Source organism: Chiloscyllium plagiosum, unplaced genomic scaffold (genome assembly GCF_037043375.1).
Source record: "Chiloscyllium plagiosum isolate Xiang-an unplaced genomic scaffold, Cpla_swu_hap1 HiC_scaffold_13, whole genome shotgun sequence".
NCBI classification, from domain to species: Eukaryota; Metazoa; Chordata; class Chondrichthyes; order Orectolobiformes; family Hemiscylliidae; genus Chiloscyllium; species Chiloscyllium plagiosum.
Window position 1 is genome coordinate 49,724,187 of NW_028270151.1, and position 14,154 is coordinate 49,738,340.

General features: G+C 41.0%; 1 protein-coding gene across 5 annotated transcripts in view; it reads right to left on the reverse strand.

Moving 5' to 3' along the window:
• The window catches only part of LOC122555934 (uncharacterized), a 316,199-nt gene that overhangs the window by 83,959 nt on the left and 218,086 nt on the right, over positions 1–14,154 (reverse strand). The window lies entirely within an intron of this gene.

Sequence of the window (14,154 nt, forward strand, 5' to 3'; positions counted from 1 at the left end):
TGTATGCTCGGATTCCAGGATCCTAACTACATCTCCCAACTTATGCTTGATTTCCAATGACCCAAATCTTCTGGCATGCAGGTCAAAGCTGTGCAAGTATTTACAGTGGAATCGAGAGACAGTTTAATACTTGGTATGCTACTCTGATTTACTGAACATCATTCTTTGCCATTTGGCAAGTAAAGCCATTACTCATAATAGTACGGTGCTAAACAAATAATGCAGAGCTCATTTCTAAGCAAAACGCTCGATTATGAGCAGGAAATGGACCACAAACTGGCAGGGATCTGCAGAATTAGATATTTCTTCAGTTTGCATCTGATTTAATTCTTTTGGTCAGGTTTTGGACCGGGGCCAGAAACAACCACCAGAAATCAGCTTTTCAGAATAGTGTTTATGTTTATGTAGGTGTTCTTAAAATGAAATCCTGAATCAGGAATATTAGCAAAAAAAAAACTTATTTAAGTTTTATCTAAAGCATTTTTGGTTCCTTCCTGATTTTTCATTTGTTTTATTCACAAATCTGGGATCTGGGAGTGCTAGTTGAGGATTCTCTAAAGGTAAACATGCAGGTTGAGTCTGTGATTAAGAAAGCAAATGCAATGTTGTCATTTATCTCAAGAGGGTTGGAATATAAAAGCACCGTTGTGCTACTGAGACTTTATAAAGCTCTGGTTAGGCCCCATTTGGAGTACTGTGTCCAGTTTTGGTCCCCACACCTCAGGAAGGACATACTGGCACTGGAGCGTGTCCAGCGGAGATTCGCATGGATGATTCCTGGAATGGTAGGTGTAACATACGAGGAACGGCTGAGGATTCTGGGATTGTATTCATTGGAGTTTAGAAGATTAAGGGGAGATCTAATAGAAACTTACAAGATAATACATGGCTTGGAAAGGGTGGACGCTAGGAAATTGTTTCCGTTAGGCGAGGAGACTAGGACCCGTGGACACAGCCTTAGAATTAGAGGGGGTAAATTCAGAACAGAAATGCGGAGACATTTCTTCAGCCAGAGAGTGGTGGGCCTGTGGAATTCATTGCCGCGGAGTGTAGTGGAGGCCGGGACGCTAAATGTCTTCAAGGCAGAGATTGATAAATTCTTGATGTCACAAGGAATTAAGGGCTACGGGGAGAATGCGGCTAAGTGGAGTTGAAATGCCCATCAGCCATGAATGAATGGCAGAGTGGACTCGATGGGCCAAATGGCCTTACTTCCAATCCTATGTCTTATGGTCTTAAAACTTACATACAAACATTGAGCAGAATTGGCCAGCCAGCCTCTGCTCCAAAATGTAGTAAGCTTGTGGCTGATTCAATTATCACCTCAAATTCACATTCCCACCTATCCCTGCTAACTTTTCACACCCAAGCTTAAGAACTCAGTTTATCTTTCCTTAAAATATTCTAAGACTCTGTTTCCAGATTTTTTTCAGGACAGGAGTCCCACAGACTCTCGACCCTCAATGTCAGACAACCCATTATTTTTAAACAGTGACCCCTAGTTCTGAATACTATTTGAGGAAACATCCTTTCCACTTCTACTCTGTTAAGACTTCTCAGAATCTGAAACGTTTCAATCAAGTCATTTGTAACTCTTCGAGATACAAACTCAGCTTGTCTAAACGTTTCTCATAAAACAATTAGAAATATCAGTCTTTCAGTGGTTCTCTAAATTACCTCCAATGCATTTACATCTTTCCTAAAATAAGTTGATTAACACTGTATATAGTACTCCAAACATTTTCTCACCAGTGTCCTGCATAACTATAGCATAACTTTCACACTTCAATATTGAATTCCCTCCGCAATGAACAGCATTCTACCAGATTTCCGATTTACTTGCTATACATACATACTGGGTTTTTGCAATTCATGCATTACGACACCCAGATCCCTCTACATCTGTGTCCTGCATAACTAAAGCATAATTTTCACACTTCAATATTTTTCTTATTCATTAGGAAAATACAGAGTCATACAGCATGGAAACAGACCCTTTGGTCAACGCTGACCATTTTACCAAACCAAAGTAGCCCCATCTCCCTGCATTTGGCCCACATCCCTCCAAACCTTTTCTATTTATATATTTATCCAAATGTCTTTTAAGTGTTGTAACTGCACCCACATCCACCACTTCCCCAGGCAGCTCATTCCACACATGAACCCACCCTCTGCGTAAAAAAAAAGTTGCCCCTCATGTCCTTTTTAAATGTTTCTGCTCTCTCCTTGGAAATATGTCCCCTAGTTTTGAATTCCCCCCACCGTAGGGAAAAAGATGTTAGCTATTCACCTTATGTCATCCCATTATGATTTTACAAACGTCTACAAGGTCACCCTTCAACTTTCTACATCCAGTGAAAAAGTCCCAGGCTATCCAACTTATTTTTATAACTCAATCCCTCCATTTCCGCAACATCCTGGTAAATCTTTAATGAATTCTCTCCAGCTTAATAATATCCTTTCCATAACAGGATGACAAGGACTGCACATAACACTACAGAAGAGGCCTCGCCAACACTCTGTACAACCTCAACATTATGTCCCAACTTCTATACTCAAAGGTCTGAACTATTTAACAAATTCTGAAATGTCGCCTAAAAATATCTGCCACATCAATACTGACTATCCTTTACTGATTTAGCAATTCATATAGCCAGCTCTGCTGACATAACCTCAATTCACTTTACTTAAGCTGAAAAGTCTCAGACCCACTGCTCTCACCCCAAACAGAATCTGAAATTCAAACATTTAATGTTTTCTGTTACTTAGGGACAGTTTCACAGATCATTAAGTAATCCCATTGCATTACACAATACCAGGCTTAGTACAGTTTGTTCTTTGGTTGGCTCCAGAACATGCTGTTCTAAGAAACTATCTTGAAAACATTGTGGGCCGTTCATCTAGGCTACATTTACCCACCTGACTAACCCAGTCTATTTGTAGATTAAAATCGCCCATGATTATCATTGTGCCTTTCTGATAACATTCTTTTTACCCCCTAAAAGCTCCACTCTCTCATATAGGTCCCTTTCAATAGGGCTGTACACCCCTCCCCCAAGTAACTTCTTGTCTTTATCATTTCTCATCTCTACCCTAACCAATTCCACATTTGGGTTTCCTGAACTTAACTCATTCTTCCCTGTTATGCGGACATCACTAACAGTGTCACCCTGCCACCTTTTCCTGACTTCCCATTATTCCCAGATATCCTGTATCCTTCAATATTCAGGTCCCAATCCATGTTATCTTGCAGTCATGTCTCTAATGCTTGAAGAGCAGAAAGTTCTGGAGAAACGAGGCTCAGTGGAGAGCACTGCTGCCTCACAGCAGCAGGGACCTGGATTCAATTCCAATCTCAGGTGCAATCTTTAATTTTATCCTTTTCTTCTTTTCATGACCTCTCACCTTACCTATTGAATTTACTCTCTACCCCTTCCTGTCACTGTCTGTTTTTAATTTCTGGTTATTCTTCTTTTGCCTAGTCCATACTAATGGAATCACAGCTTCTCATCTCTTGCCTTTCAACTTAGTGTAAAATCCTCTCTGCTTCACTGGTTATGCAGCTTGCAAGAACACATTGTCTCTGAATAGTTCAAGATGAGGCAAAACTGAGGACTGCAGATGCTGGAAACCCGAGTTTCGATTAGAGTGGTGCTGGAAAAGCACAGCAGGTCAGGCAGCATCCGAGTTGTAGGAAAATCGACGTTTCGGGCAAAAGTCCTTCATCAGGAATAGAGGCAGGGTGCCTCCAGGGTGGAGAGATAAATGGTGGGGGGGGGGGGGGGGGGGAAGCTGGGGAGAAGGCAGCAAAGAGTACAATAGGTGAATGGGGGTGGGGATGGAGGTGATAGGTCAGAGAGGAGGGTGGGGGAAAGAAGCAAAGAGTACATTGATGGTAGCCAATCAACCACACCACCCCGTGGCCCAACATTTCAACTTCCCCTCCCACTCTACCAAGGACATGCAGGTCCTGGGCCTCCTCCACCGCTGCTCCCTCACCACCATACGCCTGGAGGAAGAACGCCTCATCTTCCGCCTCAGAACACTTTAACCCCAGGGCATCAATGTGGACTTCACCAGTTTCCTCATTTCTCCTCCCCCCACCTTACCCCAGTTCCATCCTTCTAGCTCAGCACTGTCCTCATGACCTGTCCTACCTGCCAATCTCCCTTCCCACCTATCTGCTCCACCCTCCCCTCTGACCTATCACCTCCATCCCCACCCCCATCCACCTATTGTACTCTTTGCTACCTTCTCCCCAGCCTCACCCCCCTCATGAAGAGCTTTTGCCCGAAACATCGATTTTCCTGCTTCTCGGATGCTGCCTGACCTGCTGTGCTTTTCCAGCACCACTCTGATCTAAACCATAGTTCAAGCTGAGACAGTCCCAATGATACAGATTCCATCATTGCCCTATAAACTAGAACTCACTTCTGCTGCACTAGTCTGTGAACCATACATTCATCTCTGATCTGGTGAGCCCTTTGCTAATTTTCATGTGGAAAAATGTGATGCTGAAAAAGCACAGCCGGTCAGGCAGCACCCGAAGAGCAGGAGAATCGATGTTTTGAGCATAAGCCCTTTATCAGAAATGAGGCTTGTGGTCCAAGGTGGCTGAGAGTACAATAGGAAGATGAAGGTGGGGATGAAGGTGATAGGTTGGCAAGAAGGGTGAGCAGTTAGGGAAGAAGGAAGATGGACAGGTAGGACCATTCAAGAGGGTGGTGCCAAGTTGAAAGGTTGGATCTGGGATAAGCTGGGGGGAGGGGAAATGAGGAAACTGGTGAAATCCACAATGATGCCGTGTGGTTGAAGTGTCCCAAGGCAGAAGATGAGGCATTCTTCCCCCAGGCATCAGGTGGTTAATGTTTGGCGATGGAAGCGGCTCAGGACTTGCATGTCCTTGGTTGAGTGGAAGGGGGTGTTGATGTTTTGGCTATGGGTCGGTGGGGTTGTTTTGTGCGTGTGTCTCAGTGATGTTCTCTGAAATGTCCTGCAAGCTGGCATCCTGTCTCCCCAATGTTGAGGAGACCACATTGGGAGCAACGGACACTGTAGATGACTTGTGTGGAAGTACAAGTAAATCTCTGTTGGATGTGGAAGGATCCTTTGGGGCCTTGGATGGCGGTAAGAGTGGAGATGTGGGCACAGGTTTTGCACTTTTCGCAGTGGCGGGGGAAGGTGCTGGGAGTGGAGGGCGGGTTGCTAGTGGGCGTGGACATTTACCTTACCTATGTCCCTCATGATTTTATAAATCTCTTTAAAGGTCATTGCTCAACTGTCTATGCTCCAGGGAAAGAAAGTCCGAGCCTATCCTCATAACTCAAACCCTCCAGTCCCGGCAACATCCTGGTAAATCTCTTCCGACCATTTTCCAGCTTAATAATATCCTTCCTACAATAGGTCAACCAGACTCTACACAGTACTCCAAAAGTGCCTTCAATGTCTAATACAACCTCAGCATGACATCCCAACTCCTTTAGTCAATAGTCTGAGCAAAGGAGGTAAACATACCTTCTCTGTTGGAAAATGCTTTCTTAACCACCCTGTGACTCAACTTTCAAAGAACTATGTATCTGAATGCTTAGGTCTCTGTTTGCCGACACTAACTATAGCCCTATCATTAACTGTGCAAGTCCTTCCATTGTTTGTTTACAAACATGCAACACCTTGAATATATCTGAATTAAACTCCATCTGCTACTCCTCAATGTATTAGGCCAACTAATCAAGATCCCTTGTAATCTTAGCTAACCTTCACTAACGACTATACCACCAATTTTGGTGTCATACACAAACTTACTAACCATGCCTCCTAAAATTTCATCTAAATCTTTTATATATAAATGAAAACCAGTGGACTCAGTACGGAATACTGATGGTCTCAAAAACAACTCTCTACCACCACCCTCTGACTCCTACTGTCAAACCAATTTTGTATCCAATTGGCTAGCCCTCCCTGAATCCCACGGTGATCTAAACAAAAACTAAAAGAACTGCAGATGATATAAATCAGAACCAAAAACAGAAGTTGCTGGAAAAGCTCAGCAGGTCTGGCAGCATCTGTGAAGATGCTGCCAGACCTGCTGAGCTTTTCCAGCAACTTCTGTTTTTGTGCCCATGCAAGCTAACTTGTACCACATTGCTTTACTTGGTTAACTCATCCACTCTCCATCCTTCAATCTTATCCAAACAAGCTGAAGAAATCTCAAGTTTCTGGGACTATTGCAAAGACTGAGGCTTCTTCCCCCATTTCCCTTAATGGCCTCAGTTATACTCTTCTGAACATTGAAGATCCAAATCCTAGAAGTGTGACTGCTTCCTGGCAGAAAAAATCCAGGTAGCTCTCTCCCTTCCTGATGGGTTCCAGTATCTGTATTTCAGGCTTCAGCTCAAACTGAAGCTGTTCAAACACTTCCTGTTAATGTGTTTACCCTGGCCTAAACTGGCAACCAAAGGCTTACCCATGCTGCAGCTATGATACATTAAGGAAGACAGGGCACGTAATGGTTTCTGATTAAGGGCTTCATCATTGTTTTCAACTATACATTACTTTTGTTTTTATATAGTTTACTAATGACCACCAGTCGCTTTTTTACTTAAACCTTGGGAATAGAATAAACCTTAGTCATGTACCAAATAATCACCAAATAATCTTTTCTCATCTTGTAGCAGAGTATGAACCAATCCCTCGAAGCTGAAATGTTGGAAAAAGCAAAAGCAAACAGAGCACCTCCTTCTTTCCTATCCTAACTCCGAGCACTCCACTGTAAGTCACAGCACAAAGCTTTGTGGAACTTAACAATTGACTAAGTGCTCTGGCTTAAATTTGGGATGCTCTTAATATTTTGACAAAGATAGAAGGAATCGTAGGGGTCAGACCTGTTTGACAGCAAATGTTGACTGTTTCACCATCATTAGACCTGCAAATCCGAGTCATTGTTTGGGTTTCTCTTCCCACAGATGCTAGCCGAACTTTTCAATATTTTCAGATTACTCTGCTGTGTGTTATGGCTAATCCATGTCCAAAAATTCAGCCACAGTACAGAGGATCAATTGTAGCTTGCATTTGCATGCTTTTAAATTTAGTTAAAGATCCAAACATTTGGCAGGACTTATGATGCAAAAATGGACCTCAAATGTCTTCCGCGCCTTCCCCCTACTTAACTCTAATCTCTTCTGGGTGCACAACACTCAGATAGCTGCATCCTTCAATTCTGGTCGAGTCTGGTGAACATCTTCACTGCATCTTGGATGACCATGCCTTTACCTTTATGAGCCCTTAGCTATGGAATTCCCTACCTAGATCTCTCTGCCTCGGTCTTCTCCTTTAAAAAGGTCCCCTAAGCATCCGCAAGGCTTTGATCTTCTGATCTAACAACTTGCCATTTAGCATGAAATTTTGTTTCAACGTGCTCCTCTGAAGGGCACAGGGCAGTATTGCTATATTTAAATTCTACATTTTTCAATCTCGTTGGTTGTACTTCCTCCACAAATTCTCTATTCAAAGTAATGAAGAAAAAAAATAGTATCTACAATAAAGTGTGACAGCTTAATCTTTGTAAGTCAGTAGAGTACGAGAAACAGAAACAAGCAATTGTGATGCCCTAAAACCCTCTGGAACTCTACCAAGCAAACAGCACACAAATTACAATGATCTAAATGACCCTTTGAATTGACTTTCTCGTGCACCAGCCAATCCTCCAAAGTTTTGTTCAATGGCCTGAGACATGAGGGGCTTCTGGCCCACCCAATTAAAACCATAATTGGATCTTAATTAGATCATACAACCTTAGTTTGCATACATTCATGAGAGATTAATGTAATTCTGATGAGGGCTACAGACGTCAACATGATATGAGCAGTTTACATCGAGACTAGCACAATTGTAGTGGGGATGGATCATTCAATAAAATTAAGTCAACATTAACAGCTCACCTGCCCAATGCCTGTCAACTGTATATAATCTTCACATCATTTGCAAATTTTTATTTAACTATGAAATTTAATTCTTTCGTTTAAAGTCCATTTAACAGTAAACACAATACAAAATTCTCTCAATGAAAACATATTCAGTAATAAAACTTAAAGAAACTGAACTCTGCATTGGTTTGGATGTTTTAAAAAGTAACATTTATGGAGAAGCAACATAATAAAGGGATTATATCATCAAGTGGCTCAGATCCGATCTGAATAATGCAAGGTATGGTTTCTAATACCCGGGTTTCATCACAAAAATATATAAACTCAAAAGTGAATTGCATTACTTAATTATGTTTGAAAGCCTATGTTAAAATTACCATATAAAACATTATTTTCCTTATCACCATACCTATGAATATGAAAAGAATGCTTTTGAGAAAGATATATCGACCTATGCTAAGCCTACTTAGGAAATAAATTATTTATAAACAAATCACACATAACATTTTACCTTCCAACAATTGCAGAAACATGGAGATTAATGTATTAACATTTTCCTAGATAACATGGTATCAAAACACTAGTATATTTTAAAAAACACAAAAAGTGTAAAGAACATTAAATAGAGAAATATTTCAACTTACAGCCACTGTTGCCATCACATGTATACAACTTGGAGGGCTTGCTCATTAGTTAAGAAGAATTCATAGCACAAAAATAACACAAGTATTACCAAGAATGGCAATGGGACAGACATGGATAGAAAGCAGTAAATGGAATAAAGCTATATGAACTATGATATAAATAATTTTCTTTCACTGTGATATTTTGTTTATCAGTAGGTTACAGAATACAAAGGGTGTTCTGGTTACCATAACTAATTCATCAATATGAAAAGCATACAGTAATTATTCATTTTGTTTTAATTAAACAGGTGAGGAATTAAATTAGACATTGGTTTTGTGAAGAAAGCAGCTGTATGGCAGGTTAAAAGTAAAAGGTATAAGTTTATGGTTTCATTGTTACGTTATAGCTCAAGCTGATGCAAACTTAAGCTGACAAATGTGAAAATGCTTTAGAAATTGGTACAGCTTTTACTCAGACACAGTCATGTTTTAAAACAGGTCTATGTGTATCAGCTTGATTTTCTTGAACATTCTTTTAGGTATCAACAGCTACTGTGGACTCAGACATAGCTCTGGTGGTTAAATTTGAGATTTCTTAGAGTTGTCATTTGAGACATTTAGGATGTTAGTTAATCACTAGGAGGTGACATTACATGCACTAAGCAGATGCATTAATTGTTCAGCAGTGTCTCCATATCTTGTTAAAGATCTATGGAATTGGCAAGCTAAGAGGGACATACTGTCGTAAAACAATCTTAGAAATGATCAACATGTTAAAAAGTGAATAAAGAGACAAAACAAAGTGTTAACACTAAGATAAAGCGAGGACTGCAGATGCTGGATATCAGAGTCGAAGAGTGTAGTGCATAACATCGACTCTCCTGCTCCTCGGATGTTGCCTGACCAGCTATGTTTTTCTAGCACCACTCTTACCATTAAGATGACAATTTAAAGAAGCCAACCGTGAATTAGGAATACAGTCAGTTCTGATATAATGCGATAGTTCTGTTCTCATACGATCTTGCATTTTAAGAAAATCGCGCAATAGCAGCACCATCTAAACTAATGGGGCCAGAATTGCGTTGTAGCCAACACAGGTAAGGAAAGTATGTGTTCTTTAAATAACAGTCTAAATTCTCCAATCGCTTTAAAGCTAATTTGCATTGAAGAAACACGTGTTATAGCAGAACCAACTGAAAACTACCAATCCAAAGATTGACCACGATAAAAGCAAAACAACTGTGGATGCTGGACATATGAAACAAACAGAATGCTGGAGAAATTCAACAAGCCTTGCAACATCTGATGAGAGAAACAGAGTTAATATTGCGTTTTGAAGAAGAATCATAGTGCACTTAAAGATTGACCAGGATGCCTCATATTTTGCAAAGGGGCAATAGTTAGTAGGGGGTTATAGTAGTTTGATTCACAAGCAAGAGGATCAAAGACAGAAGAACTTCAGTCAATTGAAAAGAACAAGGGACATGTGCCCAATCAGACCAATTAGATTAGATTAGATTCCCTATAGTGTCGAAACAGGCCCTTCGGCCCAACAAGTCCACACCCGCCCTCCAAAGAGTAACCCACCCAGAACCATTTCCCTCTGACTAATGCACCTAACACTATGGGCAATTTAGCATGGCCACTCCATCCGACCTGCACATCTTTGGACTGTGGGAGGAAACCGGAGCACCCGGAAGAAACCCACGCAGACATGGGAAGAATGTGCAAACTGAGTCCTGTAACCAGTGGAGTGCCACAAGGATTGGTGCTGGGTCCTGTACTTTTTGTCATTTACATAAATGATTTTGATGTGAGCATAAGACGTACAGTTAGTAAGTTTGCAGACGACACCAAAATTGGAGGTGGAGTGGACAGCGAAGAGGGTTACCTCAGATTACAACAGAATCTTGACCAGATGGGCCAATGGGCTGAGAAGTGGCAGATGGAGTTTAATTCAGATAAATGCAAGGTGCTGCATTTTGGGAAAGCAAATCTTAGCAGGACTTATACGCTTAATGGTAAGGTCGTAGGGAGATTGCTGAACAAAGAGATCTTGGAGTGCAGGTTCATAGCTCCTTGAAAGTGGAGTCGCAGGTAGATAGGATAGTGAAGAAGGTGTTTGGGTATGCTTTCCTTTATTGGTCAGAGTACTGAGTACAGGAGTTGGGAGGTCATGTTGCAGCTGTACAGGACATTAGTTAGGCCACTGTTGGAATATTGCGTGCAATTCTGGTCTCCTTCCTATCGGAAAGATGTTGTGAAAGTTGAAAGGGTTCAGAAAAGATTTACAAGGATGTTGCCAGGGTTGGAGGATTTGAGCTATAGGGAGATGCTGAACAGGCTGGGGCTGTTTTCCCTGGAGCGTCGGAGGCTGAGGGGTGATCTTATAGAAGTTTACAAAATTATGAGGGGCATGGATAGGGTAAATAGGCAAAGTCTTTTCCCTGTGGTCAGGGAGTCCAGAACTAGAGGGCATAGGTTTAGGGTGAGACGGGAAAGAAATAAAAGAGACCTAAGGGGCAACGTTTTCACACAGAGGGTGGTACATGTTTGGAATGAACTGCCAGAGGAAGTGGTGGAGGCTGGTACAATTGCAATATTTAAGAGGCATTTGGATGGGTATATGAATAGGAAGAATTTGGAGGGATATGGGCCTGGTGCTGGCAGAGTGACTAGATTGGGTTGGAATATCTGGTCGGCATGGATGGGTTGGACCGACGGGTCTGTTTCCGTGCTGTAGATCTCTATGACTCCGCACAGACAGTTGCCAAGGATGGAATCGAACCCAGGTCCCTGGTGCTGTGAGGCAGCAGTGCTAACTACTGAGCCACCGTGCCACCCCCAATGTCATGAACTGACATCTCAATGTGAATGGACTGTCACTCATGGATTTTTAACATAATTGCAAAATGAATTACACTTTAAGAATTTCTAAAATATTTTAACCAGTAATGGGTTTTGAAATTAATCAGGGCTAGTAAAATTTTAGGTAGAGTTTGAGAGAGCTGGTCTATATCTGTAATTAATATAGATGTCACAATTAAAGTTGTAATGCACCACAACATCCTTCATTAATATGCTAAAGACACTGAAAAAATTGTTTATTGGTTTTAGATCATTGAAAGTGTTTGGAATAGATAACTGGATTCCACAAAATTAATTCAGTCATTCCATTCAATTATAATTATCTTGTGGAACAGGGGACTGGGATTACTTGGATGATGCTATGAAAGAATTGACACAGGCATGATACCACAGAGTATTCAGTGCTATCATTCTATTCACAATGTATTTGTTTAACAACTGAATTGGATGAATAAATATGTCATTGAACCCTACGGATGCTCAATCAATGATTGCAAGAGAAACGATGGCTAACATTAACCCTGGAAGTCTGTAGCATAACCAGAGGTTCCAGATTTATCCCACTTCAGGGCTTGATAGCCATTGAAGATGCATTAATAATGTAGCCAAATGGGTGGATTAGCAACCTGTAAATCTTTCTAATACATATCTTGCAGACACCAAGCGCGAATCTCCTGACTTTGGTTAATATTGAGTGGTATCCCTCAAGCAACGGCCCACGATTACAGGCTAGCAACTTTTTCCAGAGAAAAAATAACACAGGAATGAAAACAGACAATTAAGGTCATGCCTATTTTATTCACCACTAGGGTAAAGAAAGGGAGTGGTGTGGAAATTACTTTGACCTGTCTAGTACCCAAGTAGTTAACTCTGACCAGGAGACATTTGTGCTGACATTTTGAGTCATTCCTGTTCTTTTGAAAAGACGATAAAAGGTGCTGTTGTGAATTTGTTTCCAACAAGGTGATGAGAGTTTTCACCCCAGTAGGGTATTTTACCTGATGTGACAAGGCTAGCATTTTCATTTGTAGCAATGGATATTTTGCTATTGAAGAATGTGACTATTTACTATAGACATTATATTCACACGCGCACTATTTTAATACTAGCTCAAATGTTAGTGTTTACAATTGACCAGCCGACAGCCAATACAGAGTAATGCTACAAGCAGTTCCATGAGAAATGGAGTCAGAGACCTTAAACCCTCAGGTCACATGTTTGCTGCAGTGATGATGTCATTACCATTTCTCAAAGGCATACTGACTGTGAGAAACACATTAAGACTCCCCTCATCGCACATCCTTCCCCAGATAAAAGCTCATCTCAAAACAAATGTATATTATAGCACACAGCAACGTGTAATTGATTTGTTAATTATGCAGACAGGTTAAAGGTACTAACATTTCAAAGTTCAATGTAATATTTTAGAGATCTGACAGATCGTCTGACCTAGTGACTGTACACCCTTCTGGAGAAGTGAATGCTCTCATTTGCCAACTTGCTTGTACACTTGTTTATCTGTACAGATGGAGACAGGCTTGGATTCAAAGAGAATGTAATATCCATTTAAGAGAGTACCAAATGACATTAAACAAACATAATATAAAATCGTAACAGGCACAGAAGCATTTTCAAGATGCAGCAAATGATGAAATGGAATTTAAAGTCAAGATTACGTATTGAGTACAGGAGCTGGGTGGTCATGTTGCAGCTGTACAAGACATTGGTTAGGCCACTGTTGGAATATTGCGTGCAATTCTGGTCTCCTTCCTATCGGAAGGATGTTGTGAAACTTGAAAGGGTTCAGAAAAAGATTTACAAGGATGTTGCCAGGGTTGGAGGATTTGAGCTATAGGGAGAGGCTGAATAGGCTGGTCTGTTTTCCCTGGAATGTTCGAGGCTGAGGGGTGACCTTATAGAGATTTATAAAATCATGAGGGGCATGGATAGGATAAATAGACAAAGTCTTGTCCCTGGGGTGGGGAAGTCCAGAACAGAGGGCATAGAGTTAGGCTGAGAGGGGAAAGATATAAAAGAGACCTAAGGGGCAACATTTTCACGCAGAGGGTGGTACATGTATGGAATGAGCTGCCCGAGGAAGTGGTGGAGGCTGGTACAATTGCAACATTTAAAAGGCATCTGGATGGATATATGAATAGGAAGGGTTTGGAGGGATATGAGCTGGGTGCTGGCAGGTGGGACTAGATTGGGTTGGGATATCTGGTCGGCATGGATGAGTTGGACCGAAGGGTCTGTTTCCGTGCTGTACATCTCTGACTCTGACTCTATAACTTGTATTGTATACACCATGAAAGTATAGAGAATGCATTTGAAGCAGAAATTATACTTGTCGGAAATTTTGAGAGCTTGCTTTGTCAGCAGTGAATTTTATCTGTTTGGAATAGGAATCAGAATGTCAAGCATGACTTACAATAACTTTCTAACTGTTATCAGAAAATCGTAATCAATGGATACCAATATAAACTGATAGGAAAGGTGTAAATATGAAAAACAACCCTGTTAATTCACAATCACTGTAGTTCTTATGTTTGAAAGCAAAGCTTACACAGACAAGACAGCAACATGGAACACAAAGTGGATCTGCACATAGGAAACCATATACTTCATAATAAGCAAACAATAAGGAGTTCACAAAATGCTGCATTTGAACCCTCGGAAAATTACAGATCAACAAACAAAAACTGGCAGTGTGCATTGTATTAATTAGATAATGTTAC